Source organism: Anguilla anguilla, chromosome 10 (assembly GCF_013347855.1).
Source record: "Anguilla anguilla isolate fAngAng1 chromosome 10, fAngAng1.pri, whole genome shotgun sequence".
In the NCBI taxonomy this organism is placed as follows: domain Eukaryota; kingdom Metazoa; phylum Chordata; class Actinopteri; order Anguilliformes; family Anguillidae; genus Anguilla; species Anguilla anguilla.
This window is the reverse complement of record NC_049210.1, coordinates 45,824,390-45,843,651: the sequence shown is the minus strand read 5'-3', so window position 1 is coordinate 45,843,651 and position 19,262 is coordinate 45,824,390.

Below are 19,262 nucleotides of genomic sequence, written 5' to 3'. Positions count from 1 at the left end.
TGAACAGGGACCCCCAGAAGTGACTCGACAGCCAAAAATGATTCAGCGGTTTTGGCGTTCAGAGAGAGCACTTTAATTATTCAAAACATTAAAAATGTGAGCTTTGGTGTACCACTGGGTGGAAATGGCTGCACGTACAAGCCTCAGAATTTGCTGCTGACTCCAGAATCGCAACTTTTAAGTAATTTTGTTTTGTTATTGTTATTCCATCCGTGAATCAAACTAAATCCATGGTTCAGATTGGTGATCTAGTTGCAAGTTGATGTGGATTTTTTTTGATCATCAGAACGTATTGCTAAAAGCAACCTTTAAGAAAATGAACACTATTTCTGTCCAATAATACCAGACAAAACAAGCAGAATGGCAGTGTTGTAGCTGTTATCATTGGACTGTGAAATCATCAATTATGTATGAGACAACCCATTCTCTGTAACACAAGAACAGATAATAACACTGATACAAAAAAAAACAGATTAAAAAAGTCACGATAATCATTAAGATTAATTTTCAGCAGGTTTATGTGCTTTCTGAAAACAATATTTAGTCATTTTAATGGTCAATAATCTTTTTTATTTTATTTTTTGTTTTCAGATACCAAAATGAACTATTCCCCCCTCAGGACGAGCAAGAACAGTGAATCATTAGAAGTGTCCTTTAAGTGAAATTTATGACAAAAAACACGATACGATTATGGAAAACTTAAACCCAACTCCATAAACCTAACCATAGCAAGCTTTCTAACGAAACACCAGTTTGACTTTATACATTTAAGTTTTCTACACATATGAGCGAACATCTTTTACTGCTATAACCCAGAATCTTTAGGGAGTTTTATGAATAATATTTCTGTTTCTTGCGCGATTCTTTTGTACCGCAGTGGCACTATGCAGTGTCCCTGCAGTCAGTGGAGCCTGGATGTGTGGCACTGTACAGTGCTGGCTTGGACGAGCAGCTCCGCTCTGTCGCCACAGTGTCTCCGCTGCCTCATCACTATGGCGACCCTATAACTTACACTGCTGCCATGAACACAATAGAAACTCTGACATTGAATCTAATCAGGGTCCCGACCCCGCACAGCGGGACCCCGAAACTGTGGCTCCCGGACGAGCATCGCGCCAGTCTCCACCCATAGATGTGTGTGCATCACATATACAGTCTCTGCGCCGACACCCTTAATTAATCTAACATGATGCGACCCTCTGCTTCATTAAAAGTGATGAATGTCTTGTTTATTGACCTCAGAAACGGCGATCCGAGTACAAAGCAGACGAACCGACCGACGCGCTTTCGTCTGGTGAGGTTTATAACCGCCTCGTAAGTCTCCTCGATGTTTTATTTAGGCCCGTCAGCGCTGACCTAGCTCGGAGAGCCTGGGGGGGGCGAGACTTTCGAAATTTAGGCCCCTCGCGGGGTCAGGAACGGTTGGGACATTGTTGGCGGGTTTTTTTGCGAGGGTGATAACGGGGTGCTGAGGTAAGCGCAAACGGGGGGGAACCCCGAGGAGACGTGGGGACGGGAGACCCTGAGTCGGGGCTCCTCCGAAATTTGGGGAGGGGGGGGCGGGGGTGACCCGATATCCCTGCTGGACTTGTCACCGCGCCTGTCACCCCCCCGTCGCCATGGCTCCCCAGTCTCTCGAGACCCGCCGGCGGCAGGGAGCACCTTGTCTCCGTGGCAACACGTCTGGGATGTGACCCCCACCCCCCACCCCCCCAAACCCTCACATGCACATTATCCACCCACCCCCTTTACTAGACAAAATTATTACAAAATTAATTGCCATTGTCTCCTTTCCACTTTGCATCGCACAGGAACCAAGAGCCAGAGACGCAGCGATAAAAATAAAAATAAAAATAATATTACTATCATAAAAAAATATTATCTACTATGGTCAATTATGGAAAATGTTATCTGAAAGAAAGTCAGATACACATATACAGATATACATATACATATAATACTGTCATGTAATAAATCATTTGCTTTTAGAAACAATGCAATAGGTTTAAGACCATTTTAACAAATAGTAATAAAATTAAACATAAACACAACTGATCTATTAGGAGGACTTGACTGATGTCCAAGACTGTTCCTAATAATGCTCCATGTGCATATCATTAAAACATGAAACATACATCGCGCGTGATCAGAATACAGAATCTGACATGTACGCAGGCGTACTCCACGACTCTTTAAAAGAAGTTTGCGATGACGGCCTTTTTTCTGCAGAAAAAAAACGTTCCCATGCATTTCCCGACTGAAAGAGAACCTCGGCTCGCTGGGCTCCTGGAAGGTGGGCTCCTCCCACGTCTGGCGTGTGATTGGCCGGGGGGACGGGGGGAAGAGTGGGTCCGGGGGAAGGGGGGGGGGGGGGGAGATGCGTCCAGAGACAGGTCGGGACGGTGACTATTATGCGTCCGTCACTTTCCCGCTCGGCGGATGCGAAGGCGGGAGCACGGCGGCGAGGTTTGAGTGACAGCTTCTCCCCACCACTCAAGGAGGGGCCGCTACCCTGGCGAGCCCCAGCACTGAGGTGGCGCTGGGGAGTTTAATTAAAGCAGGACGCAAGGTGGGGGGGGGGGGGGGGGGGGAGGCATCTCCAGGGTAAAGGCAGTGTGGGAAGAGAATGTGAAGCTCCTCACTGTGTCTCCTCTTTGTTGTCACGCCGCTCCTAATATACTGTGGGAATTCCCATAGAGAGAGAGAGAGAGAGAGAGAGAGAGAGAGACTGAGAGAGAGAGGTGAGCCTGGAACGCATAGAGCAGATCAATAACACCAATAATTTTTAACTGGTAACATAATTTATTTATTTGCTCAGCAGGCATCCTAATCCAAGGTGACTCGCGTTTGTTGTTTTTATTTATTATCCCTTTTTACGCTGCTGGACATTTACTGAGGAAGCTCAGGTTAAGCGCCTTGCTGAAGTGCGCAACGAGCTGTGTCTCAACTGAGAATCAAACCTGTAACCTCTGAGTTGAGTTTTTTTGGCTACCAGAATACCACCCACTATTTACTATTTCTACTGCTAATGATATTTTTAGTTCCTCCAGTAATTCTACCACTGCTACTTCTACTGATACTGCTACTACTCCTACTACTACTACTATTAAGTAAAGTTTTAGAAGGGAAATTTGGCCACAAATTTTGTTTCATTTTGTGTTCCAGGGGACATGTGTGTTTTTGAGGAGAGGTCAGTTTGGGCATAATCAATGCTGCTACACGGTGAGAAGTTGGTCAGGTGTGCAGTGAGAGGGGTTGGTGTATAAACGGTAGTCATAGGATGTTCTTGGCTGGAAGGCTAGCAGTATTCATAGAAAGAGTTGGTGTAACATAAAATGTATTTTTATATGAATTATATTGTTATTAATGTTTAATTGTTTTTCTTTTATTTAATTTGTTCCTGGTGATGGTGGCATATATGTGCATTTCAGTCACAAAAGATTGCTTTCTGTTGTTTTTTTCCCAAGTATTTTTAACAAGACAGAGAGTAGGTGAAGTCGCTGTTATATGCTTGAGTTCCTACAATTTCAGCTAATGGGTGCTGTCGCAATGAAATCCAGTTTATCAGAAACACGCAGTCGAGAAAGCTTTCAGTATTTGTTGCTTGTGTGCCATTGCTCACTCTCATACAACAATAAAATAACTCGGTCCAAAATGGATCCATTTTACAGAACATTTGTTTGAGTCTATACAATATTTACGAGGTATGCAATATTCATTCCATTCCATTAATGAAAGCCAAAACAAAACAATTTCAAGCTGATTTGCTTTTCAACCAAGTGACTGTGGAAGACTGATTTATCAGGTCTGGCTTGCAGTTTGCAGTTTATAAGCTAGAAAGACCAATTCAAACGGGCAGAGAATGCTGTAGTTTTGGATGTGGTCTTGAATAGTCACTGAGTGTTCTCCATATAACACAGGCTAACTGGCATTTTGCACTGAGATAGTTGTTCTTGTTCCTGGCTGTTATTACTTTGTTCTTGTGGTTCTCGCAGGGGTTTTTGATTATATGTTTTTATGTGCGAAACTCCACCTGGAGAAGCAAAATGATTATGATATAATTAGTCTATCTATGAGTTTATGACATTACACTTCTTAATTCTTCTTCTTCTTCTTCTTCTCATTATTATTATTAATAATAATAATCTCATAAAGTGTAATCTCATAAACTCACAGGTGCGATCATAAATGTGCTAGAAGGACATGGCAGGAGACGTGTGGATCTTCAGGAGTGGCTGGAACTGCAGTGCCTCTGGCAGGTTTGGCAGAACCAGCTTAATTAGTGCTCTTTATGTTTACATTCACCCCTCCTGATGGCAAGGCAGTTCACTCTGTGGCCTGGACACGCTTGTAGTTCTTACAGTACGTGATTTACTGTCATCCATCATCCACTAAAATGCCACGCTAAACAGAGAGCAAAATGCAAATCTGTTCAATAAATTTTCTAGTAACAATGGAGGATTTCGGCATAGACGCATGTACGGACATACAGACACACACACACACACCTGCACATGCACACACAAACACACACACAAGCACATGCACACGCACATGCACTCACAATCACGCACAAACACACAAGCACACACGCATGCACATGCACACACTCACGTACACACGCATGCACGCACACACACAAACACTGACACACACACACACACCCACAATTTTACAGTTAGAAGTGATGAAAGGTGATAGCAGTGGTGGCGCCATACGTTTGGCGGTTGTTAGCGACTGTAACGGTTGTACAACCGTTGTACAACAACTTTTGAATTCTGTCATCTCTGTTGACAAATTAGAGCAATTACTCACTCAACAGCTTAATACAGCAGCAGTGTTTGGGTTTGATGTTATGTACATCACTCTATGTTTCTAGAGCATTAGAACGGTCTTCAGTCAAATACAGTTTAGATTTTGCTCATTGTTCCCATCACATATGTCTGGTTCAATCGGCTTATATGACTTGTCTACAAGGTAGTCCATGATCAAGTAATCTCTAATTTGACATATATAACTCTATAGCAGTGTTTTAGGTATATTTTTGTCAACGTAAAAAAACTGTCTGACAAATTGTCTCACATGATGTCACATCACTGATGCCATCGTTCTGACAGCAGACATAATGACACTTTTCTACACTGAAAAATAAACTGCGACAGATTATTACTGACATGAGATAGAGCGTTATTGTCATTCATAAAATAATACAATATTTATCAAGCACCTATTATCAAACGAAAAGACAATGCAGAACTCTTCAAACAAAGCACACAAACCAAATAAGGGAGGAGAGACATGCCCCAAGCAGGTGCTGCTATTAGCCAGCGCAGTACAGATGTTAATGACAATAAAAATGGGATGTTGCTGCTGTGCAGAAGGTATAATTAGCTGCCGGTGTGAGCTGCTGTTGTTTTGGCGTGCGCGGCTCTAGTTGCTTGGCAACGACTATGTTTACACGCACACTAATATTCCAATGCAAACCCCTGAAAGTTCAAGTATTCCAACAGCGATATGAGTCATGCAAACATAAACCCAAGTGAGCCAGTATACCAGTTACGAGTTGTAGATGTGGGATACTCCTGTTAAACGGACTTTTATAACACGCAAACACTTGAACACAAATTAATGTTTACGGCTATCTGGCAGTTTGCACTACAGCAGTGATAAAACTTGGAGAGAGCTGCAGTTGCTTCTAGTTTTTTTTCGCCACTTGGCCCCATAACCACATAATATTATTAATGAATTATTAGTGCTTGTGAATGTGCTTGGTGTGTTACCATTGACTCCCCACAAGCATTATTGCGAGGAAGCAGTGCTACGCACAGGCCCTGTGAGACCAAACTGGTGTGCATTGCATCCGACGGTTCTGCTGTCTGGGTTTGGAGACTCAGCTTGTCAGCTTAAATGCCCCTGAAACACAAACTTTTGTCTGCTTTGTGCCTCCTGCAGTCGGCTTCTTAAGCAATCACTAGTTGCACAGTTGACGAGTGGATGTCATATTTTGGTCGACTTGTAGCTAGGAGGAGGCTTTTTGAGGTATTCCCAGTATTCTTTCTTTGGAGCATGCAACCTCAGGGGATTGGGGGGAAAAAAATTTAAATCCCCCTGGGGTTACATGCTGCTGTGTGCTGGGATCCGCTCAGGATGAGAGTGGGAGTAGAAGTGGGACAGGACTGAGTAGTAGGTGTGGTACTTTGCCGTGGGTGGGTGGGTGGGTGGGTGGGGGGGGGGGGGGTGGGAGTAGATGATCTGATCATGACAGGTGAGGTGCTGTTCTAGGAGCTGAGGTAGGAATATCAGGCTCTCAGTTCCTTTTCTACTCTGGCTCCATTTGCTTTTGGGAATCAGCCATCGCCAGCTTTGTTCTTCTGCGTTACGCTGTTTGACTTTTACTGTTTCCCAGTAAAACGGGATGTCTGTGATGCTATCAGCTCAGCAGACCAATGTGCGTGAAATACCACCTCTTCTGGGTTCACCTTCTGCTCACCACAACGCATTCTGACGTCAGCCAGGAAGAGGACTAGAGTTTACAAATTCTAATAACAACTTTTATGAGAAATATAAGTCTGTCAAAAGATTCTTGTGCTGCACTTATGGATATTAGCCTAATCACTAAGCCAGCATCATTTAAAGCTAACCTCATTTACATGGGCTTTTAATGTTTTAAGCAGCAGCGTATGTCTGACTCAGCAGTATGTGCTTACAGTGCTATGGTAAATGTTTGACTGAAAAGCGCTATTCAATTTAAGTTAGATATATTGGATTACATCTAAGTGTGGATGATTTAAATGAGACAATTTCAATCTTAGTCATATTACAAAATGAATTGATTCATTTTCATATTTTATTACCCTCACTTCTCCTTATATCCAAATATTTGTCTTTATTCATTTTCCCTCCATGACCTACTTCTGTTTTTAAAAAAAATGAAAGTACCTTATATTTTTCCTTCCATTACATTTACAATTAAAAAATCAAAGCAAATAACTGGATGTTTAAAAGCCTAATCATTTTTTGTTTCCATTTTCGCTGCAGTGAAGGTAAATTGCTGAGACATTTCCCGTAGATATTGCCCGGAAGCCTCACTACAACATGCCCTGAACAGAAAGCTCCATTTACAGGGATGTCCCTCTTCCTCTTGTCCTTCCCCATTCTCAGTGTGGTGTACACAGCGTCAGTCAGTCCCGCCCCACCGCCCCCCCCCCCCCCCCCCCCACCCCCCCGATTTTCGTTTCCACGCTCTTGTTTGTCTCCATCTCACCTGCCGGAGAGTGCGGGATCGAGATTTTGATGATGTTACCAAATTTCGGTCGCCCTACGGGTCAGGCGCAGCGAGGCGGATTCCCCGGTTTGATAAATGGCAGTTGAGTTTCCATGGCGATCCGCTCTGATGCAACAAACGATCCATCACCAGGGCCGAGACGCAGTGACATTCCTCCTCATGAATCCATCTCAGACTTGGTTCTCTTCAGCCGTCAAATGATTTCTAACACAAAGTTTTTGGGACTGTCTTCAACAAATGTATTGTAAATAATGCTGTGCTATCTAATCGAGTTTGATTTTCTGACTTGTCTTTAATTGAACAAAAGGGCAAGATTGTGACTTTTGTCCTTGCAAATGAAATGGCATCTTTAGCTTATTTGCCTGCCTTTCTTCTCTCACCATTTCTAATATCGTTTGAATGAAAAACGAGTCTTACTTCAACTCTTAACAGATAATATTTACCCCCCCCCCCTGGAATGAGGGACCAAATGTTATCTGTTAAGAGTTGAATCAACACCGGACATTTTACTGTGTACTGAAGCCAACTTTAATTTAATCGTAATGCGAGAGAGAGAGGATCTCTCTCTCAGTCAGGATCTCGCCCTGCTGAGGCACTGAAATGGCTGTGTGATGTGACCATAAAGCCAGGAGCCCCCCCGCCCCCCTACCCCCCCTCACCCCCCTGCTGGTGGGGGCTGGTGGGGTTGTGTCTGAGCTGAGCCAGACCCAGTGGGGGGGTGGTGACAGTGCCGTCGGAGGAGATGGGGAGGGGGGAGACACGGCGCAATGGGGGCCGATGTCTGACATGACCCCGCCCAGCAGGGCCCTGGCGGGAGGGCGGGGGGGGCAGGGGGTGGGGGGGGGCATAGTCGGGACGAGTCCAGAGCAGTCGCCATGGCGCACTCCCAGCCCACAGACGGGAATTCTCCTCCCCTGTCTGTGGGCGTGGCCACTCACACGCGCACGCACAACAAAGATCCACACGCACTGCGCCAAGATGCACAACTTCAGCGCACAACTTCTCCTTCACTGAGAACCCCTGCCAACTTATTTTCATTTAAGTCAACCAGTGGTTCGAGATGTTTAACAAAACAGTGGAAATGTTTGTTTGGTTTGGTCACGCTGGTGCCAAATTGAATTAGGAACTGAACTACCCTTGTCTCTAGCTGCTAATGTGAATTCATACCTTTCACATTAAGTTAATTTATTTGTTTTTCCATGGTCATTGCCGCAGGCAATGGTGGTATGACGGTCTGATGATTTATGACTGAGGCTCAGCTTTACTGGCGAACGGTTACATAAATGTTACAGACCATTACAGACGATTTTAAAAAGTAGCTGAACAACTAAAAATGCATGCAGTCCAGTTTCAGGTGGAGTGCTTATATGTGACAAGACTAATTAACTAGAAGAAAAAAATGATCTTGTGTTATAAAAATAAAGTACCTGCGATAAATTTTAAATGATTAATGTATGAGAAAATACATATCCTCCTAAGACCTGGCAATTTATGAGTCAGGAAGTACTACACCATGGGAGTGTTTTTACATAACCCAGGGATTTTGTGTCTTCCTATTGTGCCTGTCCTTCGTCTCATTCCCTTCATCCCTCCCACCAATCCCTCCTCCTCCCCCTCTTTCACACTCTGCCCTGTTGCCCCATGTCTGTGCACTCCTGATGGCTGTCCCTTGCTACAGGAACAATTTTCTCCTTCCACAGGTTTGTCCATGTTCTCCTCAGTTGCCCCCCCCCCGCCGCCCCATCCACCCCACTCCCCCAACTCCCAACCCCTTACATTTCTATTTTTGTCTCTCCTACCTTGCTGTCATTCACTCTCTCTCTCTCTCTCTCTCTCTCTCTCTCTCTCTCTCTCCCTCCCTCTCCCCCTCTCTCTCACTCCTTCCCAAACTTCGCCGTTACTCCTGATAGCTCGGCACAAAGCCCCACTGTGTCCCCCCCTGCCCCCCCCTTCAGTCCCCGGCTCCTCCACGAAACAGCAAAGCAGGAATCATAAAGGAGCAACCACTTATCTTTGGCCCCCCCACCACGCTGAACCACTCCCCCCCCCCCCCACCCTTCCCAGCCTCTGCTCCCAGCCCCCCCCCCCTCCCCAATGAAACCTTTCCCACACAATGGTGGCTCGCTTTTAATGCTGGACAATGATGCCGATCTGAAAGGTTACTCAGACCCATGGCCCCCCGACAACCAGCCCACCCCCCCCCCACTCCCCATACCCCCCCCCCCCCCCCCCACGCCAACCACGGCTAGCGGCATGCCTGAAAGCAGCTCTAATGGTCCTTGTTAGCCACTTCAGTGACCGGGCCGATCCTCCTTATCTCCCCCATCTTGTGTTCCCGAGACGTGTGTGAATGTCAGGGAATCCTGGGGGTGCCGGGGGGAATCCTGGGGGGGCCGGGGGGTCGTGTTTTTATTCGCCCAATCGGGCGCGGCTCGATAAGACAATTTGTCAGGGGAAATCGGAGACCCCGGCGGCCATTAGCCTCGCCGGGTTACCTGCCGCAGGTAGGGGGACGGGTGGAGGACGTCGTCACGGTGACCGGATCGGCTGGGTTTCCCCTATCTCTCTCTCTCTCTCTCTCTCTCTCTCTCTCTTCCCATTCACTTGCCCTGGACAGTCAGTGAAGCTGGGAGAGAGACGCTCTGCGCTCAGACTGGAGACCTGGGGTATGCCAGTCTGTCCGTTTGCTGGAGGAGTTGGTGCACCTGTGGCCCGGTCGGTGCCCGGGGAACGGGAGGGTTCAGTAGGATACCATTCCGTGCTCATCACAATCCAGTGACCCCCCGCTGATCGTTTGGGTACACGTAGATTGTAGCCAAAACCGTCTATGAACGGAGAGGAATACTGATATGAATTGTTTAAGTATACCATTATATACTATATACCACCAGAGTTGTGGAGCTTGCTCACATGAGATTTGCATGACCTCTTTCAACTAGGGAGTTCCATGTAAGTATTTTTGTATGCTGAAAACAGCCTTCTGAAACTCTTCCCAATTCCATATCTTTACATGCATAGCAAAACAAAACATTCAACGGTGCAGTTTTTTCCCCCCAGAAGATACCTAAGGACACACACTCACACCAACCCTCCCCTCCCCCCCCCCATACACACAAGCATAAACATGTGCACACACAGACAAACACGTATATAGACAATTCACCATCACCATTCTTTAAATTTAAATACTCTGGTGGAAAACAGGTAAAAGTAACTCAAATCTCTCTTTCCAGATCTGGCTTGCTGAACACCAACCACAAAACTTCATGGGAGCCAAGCTCCAGCCCAAAATGTGCCACAAAGCCGAATTATCCTCCTCTTCTCCGTTCTTTGAGGTCCCCTGATCAGTATTCTGTCCCCTCGGTTGGCTTCCTGCATTGCTCCTAATCCAATATGGGCCACCCCACACCTCCATGAAGCTCTGAATTTCATACCCGGCCACTGGACCCAGCTCCTAATCGACGGTTATTGCCCGGGATCGAATTTGCAGACAGGAGGCAAATCTTTAGTGATGCGATTTTGGCTGCCGTAACCCAATAGATCTCCAAAAGGCTTCAGTTTATTCTCTCTTTCTTTTCTCCCCGCAAAACAAAGTGATGGCATTTTAATTTTCATTCTCGTGTTTCACTTTTTATTTATTTACCCCCAACCGCCTTTTTTTTTTTTTTTTCTTGTTTACTTAAATTGAGACAAGGGTGGGCTTCGTTCATTGAAAAATTGCATTTCTTTTTTTTTTTTTTCCCCCCTCCCCGTAGAAATTTTGTTCCAGATTAGATTTGGAACAGTGCTCTCTTTCGCCCGCGTTCACGCCAGTGACGGGGCTGTTTGTGTCGTCCATTTCGCAGCGGGAGCGGAGAGCCCGGCTACAACCACATTAGCGCCAATAAAGGGTTTGCTCAAAATGGGATTTCTCTGCGTTTGCGCAGTCAGGTAAAGAAACTCTTTTCTGTGAACACAAGCTGAAATTACTAATCGAAAAACTCTTCACCAAGGACTACAGCAGCTATGCGACAGAAGGAATGACGTAATCGGGAAGGACATGGATATTCAGCACATTCTAAATGGCTACTAGCTGGGCAAAGAGCTCCAATCAGAAACAAAACGATGATTGAATTCGACTTATCAAAACTGATGATGATTGAAATCGAAGGCTTTGTGAATAATCCTAGCTACTAAACGGAAAGCTAAGGGATATAAGCAGCGAGAGAGAACGCAGGACAGTCGCCCTGGCTTTTTTCGGTCAAAACCCTCCTCTGATGTGTGACCCGGACCGGGACAGGAGCGGGGGGGGGGGGGCGAGGGGAGGGGCTGACTCCAGGGCGCTAGGGGCGGAGCCGGGCCTTAACGACCCGGCGGAACACGGCGGCGTGTAATCACCCGCCCCTCCGCCCCGGCCGCGGACCAGCGGAGGGGCCTCCCGCTGCGGGTGCCCCATTGTCCAGGCGCTGGATTAGTTTAGCTCCCCGGAGTCCTGCCCCCGCCCCCCCGCCCCTCTGCCCGCCCCCCCCAAGCCCCTCTCTGTCTTCATCCGTCACTGTCGCCGCAGACAGAGGACGCACACTCCTACACACACACACACACACACACACACCTGACGCGCCTGTGTCGGAGCGCGCCCCTACACCCCCGTGTTGACACATGCGAACTCCCACACCAGCTTAGACGCATTTACCCCCCACCCCCACCCCCCCACCCCGCCGGCCTTTTCATACAGCACGGCGCACATCCTCACCCCCCCTGAGACCAGCAGTCGAGCAGCGCTGGGGGGGGCGGCGGAGTGGGGTGGGTATCAGTGGTGAATTTTGGGGTGGGGGGGTGGTGGTCTGTCAGGTGGTCAGTGGAGTAGGCCTGGTGTCAGACCTTCGCCCGTCAGGCTACGGAGACGGGAGTGAGGGGCGGACCAGGCTGGGGGGGAGGGGGGCGGTGGCAGTGGTGAATTTTGGAGAGGGGGGGCGGGGGCGGTGGCCTGTCAGGTGGTCAGTGGAGTAGGCCCGGTGTCAGACCTTCGCCCGTCAGGCTGCGGAGACGGGAGTGAGGGGCGGGCCCGGGGGTCAGAGTTCCTGATCCTCTCACACTAAACGGACAGCGGAGGTAATTAACTCCATGGCTGATTGACAGCGACTTCATCAGCGGGAGGAGCGGGGGAGACGAGTCCCCCCCCCACCCCACGCCACGCTCAAATAGACTCCGCGGGTCTGAGAGGGGGGCAGAACATCTTGCACGCCGAACATTCGCGAAGTGGCAGAAACAGGTGGTGAGGCTCGAAACGGAGGAGACAAAGCCTCCGAGCTGTGGAGCGATCTGCGTCTGCCAGCTCCAGAATCACATACCTTCATTCAGACGTTTAAACAAAACCTCCTCCACCCCCGCTGGTGCTGTGACATGCTTTTATTGTGTTTTTACTCACATTCTGTGTTACGTTTGTTATTGCTTCAGTATTTCTTTTGTATATATTTTACACTATCAGATCTCGCAATGATTCACTCACTGTGTTGCTTTTTAGCATAATTATGTGCAAAGCTGGCTATATTGCATCAGATTTTATGATGTGGTGATATGGTGACATCTTCATCAAGCCCCAGTTCAAGAGCTCAAGAGGACTCATGCTTTGGCAAAGTGAGTAACCATTTATGACTGTCTTAGCGTCATGAGAGACCTTCCTAAATACTATGAGTCATGGTTTGGGGATGGGTTAGCCTGGTCAGAACTGATTGACATTGAAGTCATTCACCATCATAATGACTCATACAATGGCTTACTTTAAAAACTCCAGAGATCTGTTTTCCAGTGTATGTCTGTATATTATTTGTCATAAGTGTGCTTCAAACTGCAGATTGCCAACCAGAAATTATACACTACCAGTAGATACCTGGATGAGTACTTGGCAGGACCCAGGATTTGTCAGATCATTTGAATGCGCTGTTCTATCATTGCTCTATTTGAAGCATACTTGCACTCTTGCATGCTATGATGTATGTCCTAGCTAGTATTCTTAGAGGAAGAAGGTACTAGTAGGTATGGAAGTATGCAGCCTTTGTCTCAAAAACCAGAATTCTGTTTGTCAGTGCTAGTTGTGTCTGTCTCTTAACGGTCTGTCTCAGCTTGGCTGCATTGCTGCCGAATTTTGTGGCATCAAGCTGTGCTCTAAATCTCTTCACTAAAGAGGAGTCAGTTCTGTCCTGTCTAGTTTGCCATCGTGCTGTTCACTGTTGCGAGCCACAAATGCACTTTTCAATTCGTGCATCTACCTGCCATGGGTATCTTGACATAGAACACACACACTCTGCACACCCTTCCACTCTCTGTAGTACATTTATCCACAGAATGGGATAATCTCACAAAAAAAAAAAAAAAAACAATAACAGAGTGCATTGCTCTGGAATATATTGAATTTATCTGTCCTTCTGCTGCGGGCCACAAGCATTTATATGAAATCTTTCGTGCGAATTAGATTAAAGGTGGTGTTGGCGAGGGTGGGGGTGGGGGGTAAAAAGAATCTTATCTCGGTCAGAGGTAATGGGGCTCTCTTTCAGATAACATGTTCACCTAAGAAGAATGCACTTGAAAAGGGGGGGAAATCTGCGGAATTAAACGGTGTGTCCCTCCTTGGTTCGGCGGGCCGGTTCTCTCCGGCGGCACAAAGGCGGGGGGGTCCGGTTGCGCCGGCACATTCACCGGGGCACTTTGTTTTCAAATGGTTTTGTTAGTTGTGACACTGCAGACATCCAACACCTTTTTTTCTGAGAGAGTCTGAACTGCAAAAGCTCTTGTTCCCTCACAGGTAACCCAGAAACAGACCCAGGGCAGCAATCCGCGCTGGTGAACCCCTCCCCCCCCCCAGCACCCCCCCAAACCCCCCCCCGTCCCCCCCGTGTTTCCCCTCCCGGCAGGGGTCCTGGGGCTTAAGCAGCTTAACACAGCAGGATCAACGACCCCAAGCCCCACCTAATGCCAGGCTTACTCAAAGCTTTCACGTGTTCCACTCAGCAGCCTCCTTAACCTCTGACACCGAGCCACCTCCACTCACACACACACACACACACACACACACACACACAGGCACGCACACACACACACGCACACACACACACACACACATATACAAACACACACACACACACACACACACACACACAGGCACGCACACACACACACTCAAACACACACACACACACACACACACACAGGCACGCACACACACACACACACACACACACACACACACACATATACAAACACACACACACACACATATATACACCCAGGCACAAAGACACACACACAGGCACGCACAGGCACACACACACGCCCACACATACACACACACACACACACAGCACACCCTTGTGGGGACATCGGCACGTCCCCACAAGAACTTCTGCAGCCCTTGCGCATCTTCACTTAACAGAAAAGGTTAAGCAAATTCCGGTGCGGGACGCTAATCCCAAATGTATCGGGGGGATTACTGCGCTCTCGAAGACTCGGGGTGACAAAGGACAAGCGGCACGGAGAGGCGGTGGGGGGGCATAGCCTCGCGGGTGGGTCCGGGGGGGTTGCCCACGATGTGAGCGCAAGTCGTGCACAGGCGAGGGGCGCGCGGTGGGGGGGGGGGATGGTTGTGTGCGGGGGCACTGGGGCCAAGGCGCAGGCGGGGGGGCGCGCGGTGGGGGGGGTGGGTGGTTGTGTGCGGGGGCACTGGGGCCAGGGTGCAGGCAGGGGGGCGCGCGGTGGGGGGGGGGTGGTTGTGTGCGGGGGCACTGGGGCCAGGGCGCAGGCGGGGGGGGGGGAAAGACTATCCGCTACATTAACCTTCCCCATCCCTGCCAGACCCTTTCTGCTCTGCTCTTTCAGCAGGACTCCTGGGAGGGTAACGCTGAGCCCGGCCCATTCTCCCCGAAATCTTTGATTTCCTATTAGGTTCCCCCGGCGGCGGGGGACCGGGCCGTCTCACGTTCGGCCGCGGGCCCGCGGCGGGACAATGCTCGGCCTCGGCCTGGATACAGGGGCTTTGTTACTCCTGCCATTTTGTTTTCCCTGTCTCTCCGGCCCAGCTAAAAAAAAAAAAGAAGAAGAAGAAGAAGAAAAAAAAACAGGTCCACATCAGATGCTTTTCCCCCAAAGTGCACACTTAGTCACTGCTGGGGCTGTGTGGGGTTAGAGCTGGGGGGGGGGGGGGGGGGGGGGAATGAGGAGAGAGGGAGGGGTGGGGTGGGGGGAGGCTCAGCCAGACAGCACGCTTATCCACTGAAAAACAGCACACTCGTTTTGCAGGAGAATTTGAAGAAGAAGAAGAAAACACACACATCACCAACCCCGGCAACAGTTTCCCGTTATTACCTACACTTTCTATTCCCTTCTCGTTTTTCCTTCAAATTTTCTCTCCAGGTCTTTTTACAAGGGGGAAGGTGGTCGCGTTCAAAAACTGTGGCCGCGAAAGAAGGGATCTGATGACAGACATTCTGCATCTACAGGGGATTTTCCTCCCTCAGAAAAATGCACTCCCAGATATCGAAACAGGGGCTGTTATTGTACTGAACTGCATGCAGTACACTTGAGCTTTATTGTCTGTGTGTGTCACGGTCATGCAGTTAGAATAACAGAAACACTGCGAGCTGTGGATCGTACTTCCTGGGTCTGCACTGTGATTGCGAATGTACCCAAGAGAGAGTGTGGCTGTTGTGGAATTCCTTCAGGAGCGACCCTAACAGCGCTCAGAAGTGTGCAGGTGGAACAGGTGCACCAAGTTCAGCTCAGGCCCTTTTGCATCCCGCCTGCCTCTGTTCTCCGCGGTCCCCACGAGCCACGGAAGTGGGAACGTCATGGAAAAACACCGGGATCTCCCGGGAGGCCGTGTGTTTTTTTGGCTCGGCTCCAGGCGGGGCTGCTGCTCGGGCCCTGGTAGCTCTCAGATCTTTTCGTGGATACGCTCCCATAGGACCCGTGTCATCCAAGGACAGCCCGCCAGCGATGGGGGGGGGCGGGAGGGGGGGGGGCACACGCTCAATACCCCGTGCTTTCTGCGCTCGCTCCAGCCTACGAACCCCTTAATTACGTCCAGGCAGCCTGATGATTTTCACTGACTTCCACCATTTGGAACAACTTTTTGCATGTAGAACTACAGTTCCCAGCAGGCAACTGTTCCTCTGCCATCTACTTCTGCCATGCGTAAGGAGATAATGGATAGGACTGAATAAACAATTGGACCAATTAAATTCAGGCCAACTGGTCGGGACAATGGAAAAGCCCCACCTTCCTCCTGGTCTTTCTCCGAAGCACCCATCTTGGTGGAGTCAAACCCCAAGAGGAAAGGTGAGGGTGACCTTGTGTACGTGCTGGACAGTCTGGTGTTGGTTCTCGAAGCACCAGACATGAACCGTGAAACAAGCACAGGTTTTTGTTGGTGACGTGCTGGGAGCACTTGAGCCTCTTCATATTTCATTGGGAGCAATGGAGGATCACCAGCTACCAACGCATGCAGACTCCACTTCTGGTTGAGAGAGAGTGCCCGCGTTTCAGCTTCACGCTGGGCAGGATGCCACTGCCAGCCCCCTTTTATGCCCAGTTTTGAAGCCACCAGCCCAAAATAAGGCATTCTGTATGGTGTAAATCTTCTACACTAACTGACATTTTACTGGAACAATTCAGGCAAAATTTTGAGATTGCCCCCAAGAGTACGATGGGAATTTTCCTTTCAAGATTCCTGCACGCTGCAAGACCCACAACTTTTCATCCCGTTGGTTAATGGAATGGTGTGCCAGCCCACTGAGAGATGTTGATGGTTTGCTTGCCGACTGAACTGCAAAGGCATATTACTAAGTCACAACAGTGGCTGTGATGTCATACGCTTGTTTTGCACATACTGGTCGTGTGGCTCTTGTTAAGGGCAATGGAAGGTGCCCAAGCATTTTGGGCCAAAAAATAACTGCTTCCCTCCAGAAACCTCAATCTTATCACACAAATGGATCTTTCAGAAAGACTATAATCCCAGGTAGACCAAGAAACTGTTACCTGACTACAAAAAAAAATTGGCTTTCAATGGCCATCTCCGTCTATAGACTGAAGGAACTTAAAGGATTATGTATGGAGGAATGGTCAAAGACCCCACCCCCATATACTCATTAAACACAATAGAAGAAGATGACTCAGTAGTGTTATCCTTACAAACAGAGGGTTCACAAAGTACTGAAAACATGGGTGTGGGCATTTTTGATGTGTTATGGCTGATTTAATTGAATCATTATTAAAGCAGCATGTTTCCCATGCTTGAGAATGAAGATGAAGCATCTTACTGAAAGCACACACACACGCACGCGCGTGCGTGCACACACACACACACACACACGTGCATGCACACACACACACACACACACAGGTGTTGCAATTCCAGATATGCTGCTCACAAACCAACTGCATCCACGCCCTAATGCTGTTTGTAAAAGTTGTATGGGTTAAACAAGAGTCATAGTACCTCATAGAAAAAAAAAACAGTATCGGTTTGCCAGGTCCCTTAAGCCTCCACTGAATGGTGCTTTCAGCGCGCACTAGCGAAGACCAGAAGGGTTCACAAAGGTTAACAGAAGAGGACACGTGACCGACAGCCTTCAATACTCGCACCGAACAGGAGTAACTCAACACGGCTCAGAGGCGGCGAACGTGGACAACGCAGCAGCAAAAAGGTGTGAATGTGACCTGAATTCTACCTGTTTTTAGAAGCGTGGGCGTGTGTGTGTGTGTGTGTGTGTGTGCGTGTGTGTGCGTGTGTGTGAAGGCCAAGATAAGTGACCAGGTAAGCCAGGTAATCCCTGAACTCTCATTACCATATGGAAGGTGGAGGAGATAATTAACTAAGCTTTTCAATTACACAGTGCAGAGATCCTCGGCTGATGGTGCCCTCATTCAGCATTAAGCCTATTTAGTGTGTATCTGTGTGAGTGAGAGAGAGGAAGAGAAAGAGAGAGAGAGAGAAAGGGAGGGAGGGAGGGGGAGAAAGAGAGGGAGAAAGAGCGAGAGAGAAAAAGTGAGAGATTTAGAGAGAGAGGGAGAGGGGAGGGAGGGAGAGAAAGAGAGGGGGAAAGAGTGGAGAGGGAGAGAGAGAGATCGAGAAAGAGAAGGGGGAGAGAGAGAGAGAGAGAGAGAGAGAGAATGTGCATTGCTAATGTGTTGGACTGTACCAGCAGAAGCAATGGCAGCCAAACCCCCCCGTAGTGTGGCCATGGCAGGATTTGATTGACAGGTGCAGTCAGGCATTACTCATCTATATGGGGGCTGCCCTGGGATGCAGGGGCTGGTGGGTGGGTGGGGAGGGGGGTGGTCAGTTACAAACAGTAGGAAAACTGTGTGGTATGATGGCAGAGAGGGTTTGGAGTCGGGGGGTTGGTTTTGGGGGGGTTTAGAGGAACTGTGTCCCAAGTCTAATGAGGGCTTTTTTTTCCAATGAAAGAAGCATTAAAATATAACAGGGCACAATGGGAGCAGGAACGCATCAAACGTAGAGGCCGACAGGAAGTATCCCTTACTAAGATGCCCTCCGGCGATGAAAATAAACAGAGAGGGCACTTGAGCTCTCAGTCTGCAGCTAATCCCACTTGGTTAACCGAACGGCCGAGCTTTCCTTTCCTCACGCGCCCAGTGGGCCAAATTTAAGCCGGCGGTGAGAGGAAGTGGCTCTGCGGTGATGTTGTGATACTCTCACTGCCCCTGTGTGTGAGGCAGGCAGGCAACTCTGTCCCTGTGTGTGAGCACAGGCACGTTTCGGTAAGAACGGCTCGCAGCTGCACGGACACAGCGAGTCGTCCCGGGTGAGATTTTTTTTTTTACTCAGCTCTGACGGAAACGGTGGTCGTGCGGCGAAGGAAACGCACGGCTCACGGATCTCCCGCGAATTTCCCGGAGGTGATGATGCGACTTACGCTTGTCCTGGAAAAATAACAAAGAAAAAAACCCCAAAAAAAAAACCAAAACAAAACTTCCGCTTAAA